This window comes from Mustela nivalis, assembly GCF_964662115.1.
Source record: "Mustela nivalis genome assembly, chromosome: 1".
Lineage (NCBI taxonomy): Eukaryota > Metazoa > Chordata > Mammalia > Carnivora > Mustelidae > Mustela > Mustela nivalis.
The window spans coordinates 45,728,371-45,739,257 of NC_139020.1; the positions used below are offsets into that span (position 1 = coordinate 45,728,371).

A 10,887-nucleotide genomic window follows, 5' to 3' on the forward strand; every position below is an offset into this window, starting at 1 on the left:
ATAAAGAAACTGTATGTGCATATATGAGGGGGAAAAGCCACGTAGATGACACACAAGCAACTCTAGATTGTGTTGGGTATCTAGGATATGCTTGAGAATCCGGGAAGTAAAAATCAATGTGGTCTGGAGAATGTAGTTTAAACTTTCCTAAGTAGCATTATATGTATGCATAAACATTATATGTAATTATTATATGTATGGTTTACATAAAGAAAGAAGGGATTTAGAAATCTGGGCAAAGATCAACAGGAATGATGGCATGGACAGAGCTAACACCAGGGAAAGGGATGAAAAGAGGTGAAAATATATAGATATTTATTTCACTGGATATTCCAAGTAATTTTGTCTGAAGGTGAAGATCCCATTTTTAATCCTTTGTGATCTTCATACAATTCCTAAGATATAAATTTAATATCTGTTGAATGTTATTTTCAAGCATTCACTCCCCTGGGAGAGTATATGAAAGCTTTTTGCTCAGTTAAAAACTGTGTATATATGAAAATGGATTGTAAATTTAAGGATCTTTAATACAAAAACTGGCACTGAAATATTTTCCAACAATGAACCAAATATAGGAATGATCAATTTACACTAATCATGCATGAATTCATAAAGATAAACCTTATCCACTGTAAGCATTCTTCTTGAAATTACAAAAATATTCATGGCAATACTGATTTACAGAGCAGAGGCTATAAAGCTGGCATTTTAGGGGAATGTGTGTGCCTGTATCCAGAGATACTAAGGGAAGTTTAAAGAAGCTCCTCTCTTTGTTGTAAAAGAAAAATTTGGAAGGAAATTTATGCATACTTTAAATTAGAATCTTATACCTCCAGAATTCCTATCTCAACAGAGAAGGTGGACATGACTGAGGATAACTACTCCTTGACCACTGAATTTATCCTCATAGGATTTACAGATCACCCAGAGTTGAAGAGCCTCCTGTTTGTGGTGTTTCTCACTATCTATGTGATCACTATGGTGGGGAATCTGGGCCTGGTGGCATTGATTTTTATGGAGCGTCGTCTTCACACACCAATGTACATCTTCCTGGGCAACCTGGCTCTGATGGATTCCTGTTGTTCCTGTGCCATTACCCCCAAAATGTTAGAGAACTTCTTTTCAAAGGACAGAACGATTTCCCTTTATGAATGCATGGCACAGTTTTATTTTCTCTGCTATGCTGGAACTACAGAATGCTTTCTCCTGGCAGCAATGGCCTATGATCGCTATGTGGCCATATGCAACCCACTGCAGTACCACACCATGATGTCAAAGAAACTCTGCATTCACATGGCTATAGGGATCTTCATAGCTAGTAGTCAGCATTCCATGATCCATGTAGGGCTTTTATTAAGGTTAACTTTCTGCAGGTCTAATCAAATTGATCTCTTTTTTTGTGATATTCTTCCACTCTATAGACTCTCCTGTACTGACCCTTATATCAATGAACTAATGATCTATATTTTTGCAATGCCAATTCAAATCATCACCATTGCCATTGTCTTTGTCTCTTATATCTGCATCATCTCCACCATTTTCAAAATGAAGTCCAAAGAAGGGAGAGGTAAAGCTTTTTCTACCTGCGCATCCCACTTTCTATCTGTTTCAATATTTTACATTTGTCTTCTCATGTATATTCGACCTTTTGAAGAAGGGGATAAAGATCGACCAGTGGCAGTTTTTTATACAATAGTAATTCCTTTATTAAACCCTTTTATTTATAGTCTAAGAAACAAGGAGGTTCTAAGTGCTCTAAAAAAACATATGAAGAATAATATTCTTAAAAAACTTCGTCTTCCATGGAAAATTGATTTTGATTTATAAAAATGTTTTATAAAAAAGGGACAAATAAAAAGAAAACTGTTTTTATATAAAATATTTATCTCTAAATCATTAGACTGTTTTGCTCAAAGATATATGGATATAATTTCAAAATTGTTTGGCAAATCTTACTGCAAATTCCACAATTATCAGAGCAAATCAGGAGAACACTCAATGGTAACTTTCATTACCAACTCTTATTACCATCTCTGAATTGTGTCAGGCTGTTATTCCAAACCTTAATAAACCAACATAGCATCAAATTTAAATGTCTGAATGTGTAGAAAAGTCACCCTGATTTATCTTGTCTAATTAATGGAAGATATTATATCTGGTCCTATCATACTGTTTGAAACATTTAAAATTTCCTAGCAGGGAAATAAAATGATAATTTTCATTTCAAAAACTGACATGGGAGACATATGTCAGTAAGTCTGGGGGGAGAGAGGTTAAAATAATGAAGTCTGATCTAGATAAGAATCCAAGAATGAGCAAAAATGGAATGATAAGGAACACTCATAGTCAAACACACATTTTATAGAATAATTAACAATGAATTATAACAAATTGGCTACAGTAGATTAAGATCTACTTTAACACATAGTATGACTAAGGTTCTTTTTTTTTTAAAAGGGTCAATCATATAATGTATTACGAATATAGAACAGCAACATAAATAGTAAATATTCAATAAGCATTTAAAAATATTTTAATGAAGGTACTGCTGCATTTTTTAATATTTTGAGTAGGAGTAAAATGTATTACTACTTTATGTGTTTATTGGTCATTTTTACTTCTACAAATTATCTGATCATTTTTTCTTTAAGTCTCAATTTTCCTCATTTATTTGTACCACTCATTACAGACAAAGGATATTAAAATGTAACTATTTGTGGCTAATAATTTCTGTGTGTTAAGATTATTTTAATATATGTGTTATTTATAAATGATAAATATAATCTTATATACTCACATTTATTAATTTTTATCTTATGTAATCCCTTACATGCTTTGTTTAGAATTTTTCTTAATCTGACATATACTATTAACCAATATTTTTTTCTTCTAGCTCCTACCCTTTTTCCTCTTCTTCCTCCTCATCGTTCATTTGTTTAATAGTTAAATTTTTTGCACTAGGCTCTTAATTCTTCCTGGAGTTATTTAGTATATAGCATGAATTGAGGATATGACTTTATTTGACTTCTTCTTTCAAAAATAATACACAGATTAAGTTACTCAAATAAATATCCAAGGAAGACTTCTTTAGAAACCTGGCAAAATAATTCTAAAATTTTTCTAGAAAACTAATAACCAACAAACAGACTTGATGTATCATGTATTAAAATATATAATGAACTTCCAATAATTAAAACAATTTGGTTTTAAATCAAGAATCAGTGACTAGATCAATGGAAAATGATTATCCAAAAGTAAACTTTCATGTAAAATAAGAACATCATAAATAGATCAGTAAAGAAAAGTTATTTAATGAATAGTCCTAGGTTAATTGATTAACCATTCATCTTTTCCACTGTGTTAACTGTATAAGTTCCATCTCATTCAGAGATATTATATAAACATAATTAATATTTTATCTTTTTTCATACCTCAAATTCTTATACATAGAACTTTTACTCAACTGGGATTGATGTCATAATGTTGTAAAGTGAGAATTAAAGTTTTATTTTTTCATGGCTAATCAGTACTGCTAAAAGTATTTATTAACTAACTCTTCCTCACTCACTGATTTTTTTTTTTTATGCCTCCTTTTTTGTTCCTACACTCACATGCACATATATAAACTAAGTTTATTTCTAGTCTACCTGCGCAAAAAAACAAGAGAGTTCTGGCCCCTATATTGACATTGCAGAAGGGAAGACAGGCTTTTTTTTTTTTTTTTTTTAAGAGTAATTAAACTAAATTGCAATAAGTAGCAGGATTGGGACTCTTCTGCCTCTACCCATAGTTGAAATGATAGGATTGAAAAAGACTCAGCTGTAAGATTCTTTATTCTAGTATTTCTATTATTTTTTAAATGATTTCATCTATTTTTATGGATTTTTAAAAAGATTTATATATGCATGTATGTTATGTATGTTTGTATATATTTATTTATTTGACAGAGAGAGAGAGTGAGCACAGTGGTGGGGGTGGGCAGGACAGGGAGAGGGAAAATCAGCTCCTTGCTGAGCAGGGAGCCTGATGCAGGGCTCTATCCCAGAACCCAGAGATAGTAAGCCAAAGGCAGATGCTTAATCCACTGGCCCACCCAGGTACCTCTATTTTTATGGCTTTAATTTCATTAATATGAAGGTGACCCAAAATGCATATTCCCAGCCCGACATCTTCCTTAATCTCCAAACTTATTCAATTGCTAAGCAGGATTTGAAGTAATTTGAATATTTCAAAGACATCTCAAATTTAACATGATCAAAAGGCCACTCTAATTTGCCTATAAACATGGATATCCCTGGTCTTCTCTATCTTGATGGAGCATCCTCCAACTAGTTGGGCAAAGAAGAAATCTTGCATCTCTCTCTGCTTTCACATGTAACATCTCACACAATCTATCAGTTCTATCTCAGAAATATACCCTGACATGTGTCCACATCCTTCCATTTATAGTAATTCTCACACACTATGCTTCTATCATCTCTCACTGAATAATATTAGTGGCTTCAGCTCTCACTGCTGTTAGTCTTTTTTTTCATTTTAATTTTCATTCAGGAAACAATTAAAAAAATAGTATCACAAAATGCATTCCAAAGACTACAGTCTTCTGCCCACATGACATTGTGATTTTCTTTATTTTCTGTAGCAACTGGTTGTGATATTAAAAGAAAACAAAACCCAGACTCTCAGATGGAGTTGTGCATGTAGAAGTTTGTTGGAGAATGCTCTCAGGCTCCATAATTATTGATGGATTGAAGGAAGTAACATTGGACAGAAGGTTGAGTTGACTATAGTCACAACAAAGACCTTAGCCAATCTGGTGAAGAAGTAGGGATTTGGGTTCTCCCATCAAAGTTTCCACGCCTAAGGCAGGGACCTGGAATTTACACTTTCCATGGAACAGTCATTAACAGTATTTAGCAGCAATACATCTTGGCTTGCCCCAATATACCAAGCTAATTATCTATGAACCAACATGGCTGCTGACGTCGACAAGTGAGATGAGGACAAGAGATCAGTGCAATGGTGGAGGATGACACAGAGGTCTGGGTTACCTATTTGGGCAACCTATTGTATTCTCAGGCTCTGTTCATGCCAGATGCTTGCATGTGCCTTTCTCATCTTCTAGTGAATTACTCCTAGGCCTGCTCAATCTTATACTTACTTGTCTGACTTATACTTATCTGTCTGTCCAGCTCATGAAGGCAATTCTGGCCTCTTGGTCATGTGATGTCCCAAGGTTAGAATCTCTTCCTCTAGCAAGGTTCATAGCACAACAGGAAGTTATTTTTTGAATATTTTATAATTCTCTCCTAAAGAGAATAAAGTCTCGCTCTGAAACCAAAAGGGTGTATGTTAGGGTTCTCCTATCCCAGTTTTCCATAAACTCTAATATTGGATATTCTATATCCAGTTTATTTCCATAAACTCCAACTCAGGTATTTCTAATACTATTGGTCTGCTCAGTCAGTGTTAACCTGCTGAAGAAAGCTTTCTGGTTCTGAGACCCACTCAAAGCTTGCATTCTTTTCCCATTTGAGCAGATCTATCTGTGTATAGTAACTTTTCAACTTTGTAAGACATTATGAGATGTTTGGAAATAAATTCAAGCAAGTGTTTGAATTGCTGTATCACAGTGCTAAGCTATAATTTAAATAATCCATAAGTCACATTTTTCTGAATAAGATTATTAATTAATAATAGTGTTAGTGAGGAGTAAACAATGTGTTAAATCTATGAATACATAAAACTAAACATTTTAATACCATTTCTTTACTCTAATTCTTTTTGAATTCCTCTTCTCATGTTTTATAGTACATAGTAATTTAGTATATGGGTACATCTATCTAATTTGTACGTAAGAATATATATATTTAGAACATACTACCAGTGATCTTATTAATATGAATGTACACCAAATGGTTTGAAATATTTTCTCTAGTGAAGACATCAGCAAATGAAAGATAGGTGAAAACTCAAGAAAAGATAAGATAATGTGGGGAAAACTTTAAAATGAAACAAAGAGGGAGGTCAAGGATACAATCAAAAAGAAGCATCATTCTTTCTGGGCAAAGAGGGAAACACGACTGAGTGTCAACACTTAGATGGAACAATCAAGAGGACAAAGGCAGAGAGGGTTACCCAAAGAAGACATAGAAGACTTCATAGTACAAAACACTATATTTGGTTAGGAATATAATTAAATATTCCTTAGAATGATGGCCAAATGTAATATATGCATTTAGTTAAATATTTCAATTAGATTTACACCCTATAAAGTAACTTCACATGTACTATTTCATTTGATCATTGTGACATTCTGTGAAATATGTGCTAAAACTATCCCCATTCCACCAGTGAATAAATTCTGGCTCTGAAAAAAAAAAAATAAAATAAAATAAAATAAAAAATAAAAAAAAATAAAATAAAATAATTAAATATTCTTCAGGGCTGACATTTAAAGTTGGTTGTGACCTTAGAGAGAGAAGGTTGTAGTGAATTGGCAGGGCAGAGAAAATAAATGGGAAGGATTCAAATAAGAAAATTTCCAATCTATTTTCCTATTCTTTTTATATTACCTATTGTGTCTCCTTGTTATCATGTACAAATAAACTTCAGCAACTCTAGTTTATTGTCCTTTTTTAAAAAAATTAGATCTGACTCCTCTTAAAGTCCAGGCTTCTATACATGGTTCCCTCAGTCTACTGCTTTTCCTCATGTTCTTCCCCAATTCTTATCCTGCTTATCCTGTAAAGTTATCTGAAATTATACTTCCTCTGGGAAGCCTTCCTTTCTTCTTCCGGGTCACCATTCATTTCCCTCACTATATTTTTACATAACATGTTCACATTTCTTTTATATTACAGCCTAAATTGCAAACTAGTTCACAATGTAAGTGCCTTTCTTTCTGTCCACTAGATGATGACCTTCTTGTCAGGAGTCACATATAAGAACTAAGAACTTATCTCCACCATTTCCACATCCTGTGCACATACTTCTCATAGTCTTTTCCAATACCCTTCATGTTGAAAGTACTTGATAAAAGTTATGCAGAATGGAAATGTTAGCAGTTAGTGCAGCAAGATCTAGCTCAGTTTGTTGTCAGTTTCTCAAAAAGATGCACGACATGATTGGTGACTTAATATGCAGTCAAGACTTTTACAGTCAAGACACATATGAGTCACACTTGATACAGTGGTGAATGCATTATAAAAGCAGTTAGGTACCATGAAAATCAAGAAAAGAAAATATCAATTATGTTTAAGGACCTAGGAAAGTCCTCATGAAGGAGATCTGATTTGAGCTCAAGGACAAGTAGTTTTGAGATGGAAGGAAAGAGAGAAGGAGATTTAGATGAGGGAAATATAGTAAGTGAATTAGCTGAAGCACAGAAAAGCAATGAAGGGATGCACATGACCAAGTGCCCTGACCTAAGAGGAAGAAAGGAAGGGGATAGATAAGATGGCTGACTGTGGAGTATCTGGAATACAAAAATAAAAAAAAGAAAAAAAAGAATTCGGTTTAAAAACTAATAAGAGACCATTGCAAATTCCTGGGCAGTAGAGTATCATTTTTTTAATTCATTTAACAAATATGTGTTAAGCACTACAAAGTACCACTATTGAAGGCTTTAGAAATGAAGAAATGATAATTGTCTTTCTCTGACTTATCTCACTTAGCATAATACCCTCTAGCTCCATCCACGTCGTGGCAAATGGCAAGATTTCGGGGGTTTTATGGCTGCATAGTATTCCATATGATCTCTCTGATATGATGAATTGGAGAGAGAAATAGGGGGTTGTGGGGGGAGGGGAGGGGAGAAAATGAGACAAGATGGGACGGGAGATGGAGACTAACCTTAAGAGACTCTTAATCTCAGGAAACAAACTGAGGGTTGCTGGGGGGTGGGGGGTGATAGGGTGAATGGGTTATGACATTGGGGAGAATATGTGCTATGGTGAGTGCTGTGAATTGTGTAAAACTGGTGATTCACAGACCTGTGCCCCTGAAGCAAATAATACATTATATGATAATAAAATAAAAAAAGAAAAAGAAAAGAAAAAGAAATTAAGGAATGAATGTCACAGAGAAATCCCTTCCATGTTATGTCTATAGCAAATGGTGGCAGTGGAAACAAGTGACTGCTTATAGACCTGATCTACGTATGGTATTTTTATTAAATATACAGTATATCTATGTGATTAGTAGAGTGAAGGGGGAAAACAGGGTAAGAGAGATAAAGGAATTGGGGTGAACTGAAAAGAACAGAGGACAACTCAGTAAATCATATGTGGGGCTAAAGGGTAACAGCAACGTTTTCATGAGGGTTTTGCAATACATGGGAAAAAATTCAACTCAGAGTGAAGGTGTTGATGAGCCAGCTAACCCTACTACAACTTTTGGTCTCCTCTCTAAATGGTCATCATCTTTCATAAACCCTATTAATCTCCAGTAACTGTCCAAACTGACCTGAGACTCTCTTTTGCTCCTTTTATGTTTATATGCACAGGATAATGAACAGAATTCTAAAAATGATGTCAGTTACATAAGAATCAGCAAGATAATATCAAATGACTTGTGACTTTAACTAAGATCATTTATTTTAACCTCATTGTCTCACAGGTTATCTTTAATATGTCACAGAGTTAATATGTTTTGAGTACTGAATCTCCCCATAGAAATCCGCTGTCATTGTAGGGAAGTCCCATAAGCATTTGATGGAAAGTTTAATTTTGCATTGTAAGGAACATAATTATTGACACTGAACTATTAGTAGTCTTCCAGATTTACATTCTTTTAATCCCAAATGTTTTTGAGACCAGAATTTATATCCTGAAATTTTACAAGACTTAACACCATTTTAAAAAAAAAGGCAATGTGATGTTATAAAACTCTTCAACATTCAGGTAAAGAAGTATTCAAATTTATCTTTACCTTTACTATTAGCACCCATAATATTTATTTATCTGAATTAGGTAGCATTTTTTCATTGTTCCCAGATTTCAACTTCTCACCTTTCTAGGTTTCCCACAACTGAAATTTATAGTAAATTAGCATGAGATTTAAACTGAGTCCATGCTGATCTTTTCTGATAATAAGGTAAATTTTCAAAACATACAGGTAAGAATACAGCTTAATTCTGTTAAATAATCCAGAAAGTACACTGAAAGTTACTTCTAAGATAGCTAAATAATTAAATGGTTTATATTTAATATTTTAAGACAAGAAAATAAAACATTCAACCTGTGCCTTCATTTTGATGTTTTAATTATGGAAAAATAAACACATTTTGACCATAGAATTCACATAATTAGATTGGTCAATATATCCTAATGGATCACTAAGTAATGATAAAAGATAGTCTTTGAAAGTAAACAAATTTTGTCCTCAAAAATCATATTTTTAACCTTTTTTTGTGTATATTCATTTGACAGAGAGAGAGACAGAGAGTGCAAGGAAGGGGAGAGGTAGTGGGAGAGGAAGAAGCAGACTCACCACTGAGCTGGGAGCCAGACATGGGACTCAATCCCAGGACCTGGATGTTATGACCTGACCCAAAGGCAGATGCTTAATCATCTGAGCCACCCAGGAGCCCCATCTCAAAAATCATATTAAGATTTAAGGTTTTCCCCCTTTGCTAAGTGTTACAAAACTAAAATATACAGGCAAGCAGGCAAGCTTATTTTTTTTAGCTTTTAAAGTACTGTGATATTCTTCAGAAAATCTTATATATAAGTTTCTTAGGAAATAGGAAAATAGTAGACGGGTTAATTTGGATTAGAGAATGATACATAATGTTTTTAATGATAAACTTTGAAGAATTTCCTTCTGTAGGCTATCCTTCAAGATAAGCAGTCTCAATTTTCAGAAACCAAAGCTGCCACTAAGGATCAGTGGTAGTATACTGACAAGTTCACCTATCTCAGGTGTTTGAAGCTAGGGCTGGAATCAATACTTTTTTCTCTATAGTATTAAATAACTCTTACTATAAGTATAGGTCATAGCTTAACGCAATTGTCTACAATAATAAAGAAACTGTATGTGCATATATGAGGGGGAAAAGCCACGTAGATGACACACAAGCAACTCTAGATTGTGTTGGGTATCTAGGATATGCTTGAGAATCCGGGAAGTAAAAATCAATGTGGTCTGGAGAATGTAGTTTAAACTTTCCTAAGTAGCATTATATGTATGCATAAACATTATATGTAATTATTATATGTATGGTTTACATAAAGAAAGAAGGGATTTAGAAATCTGGGCAAAGATCAACAGGAATGATGGCATGGACAGAGCTAACACCAGGGAAAGGGATGAAAAGAGGTGAAGATATATAGATATTTATTTCACTGGATATTCCAAGTAATTTTGTCTGAAGGTGAAGATCCCATTTTTAATCCTTTGTGATCTTCATACAATTCCTAAGATATAAATTTAATATCTGTTGAATGTTATTTTCAAGCATTCACTCCCCTGGGAGAGTATATGAAAGCTTTTTGCTCAGTTAAAAACTGTGTATATATGAAAATGGATTGTAAATTTAAGGATCTTTAACACAAAAACTGGCACTGAAATATTTTCCAACAATGAACCAAATATAGGAATGATCAATTTACACTAATCATGCATGAATTCATAAAGATAAACCTTATCCACTGTAAGCATTCTTCTTGAAATTACAAAAATATTCATGGCAATACTGATTTACAGAGCAGAGGCTATAAAGCTGGCATTTTAGGGGAATGTGTGTGCCTGTATCCAGAGATACTAAGGGAAGTTTAAAGAAGCTCCTCTCTTTGTTGTAAAAGAAAAATTTGGAAGGAAATTTATGCATACTTTAAATTAGAATCTTATACCTCCAGAATTCCTATCTCAACAGAGAAGGTGGAC

At 33.6% G+C, this 10,887-nt stretch overlaps 1 pseudogene across 1 annotated transcript; it reads left to right on the forward strand.

Moving 5' to 3' along the window:
* Positions 1–864: 864 nt before the first annotated feature.
* On the forward strand, positions 865–1,814 carry LOC309846504 (olfactory receptor 5K4-like; annotated as a pseudogene). The gene has a single exon. The product of its transcript is annotated as an olfactory receptor 5K4-like (transcript).
* The last annotated feature ends 9,073 nt before the right edge of the window (positions 1,815–10,887 follow it).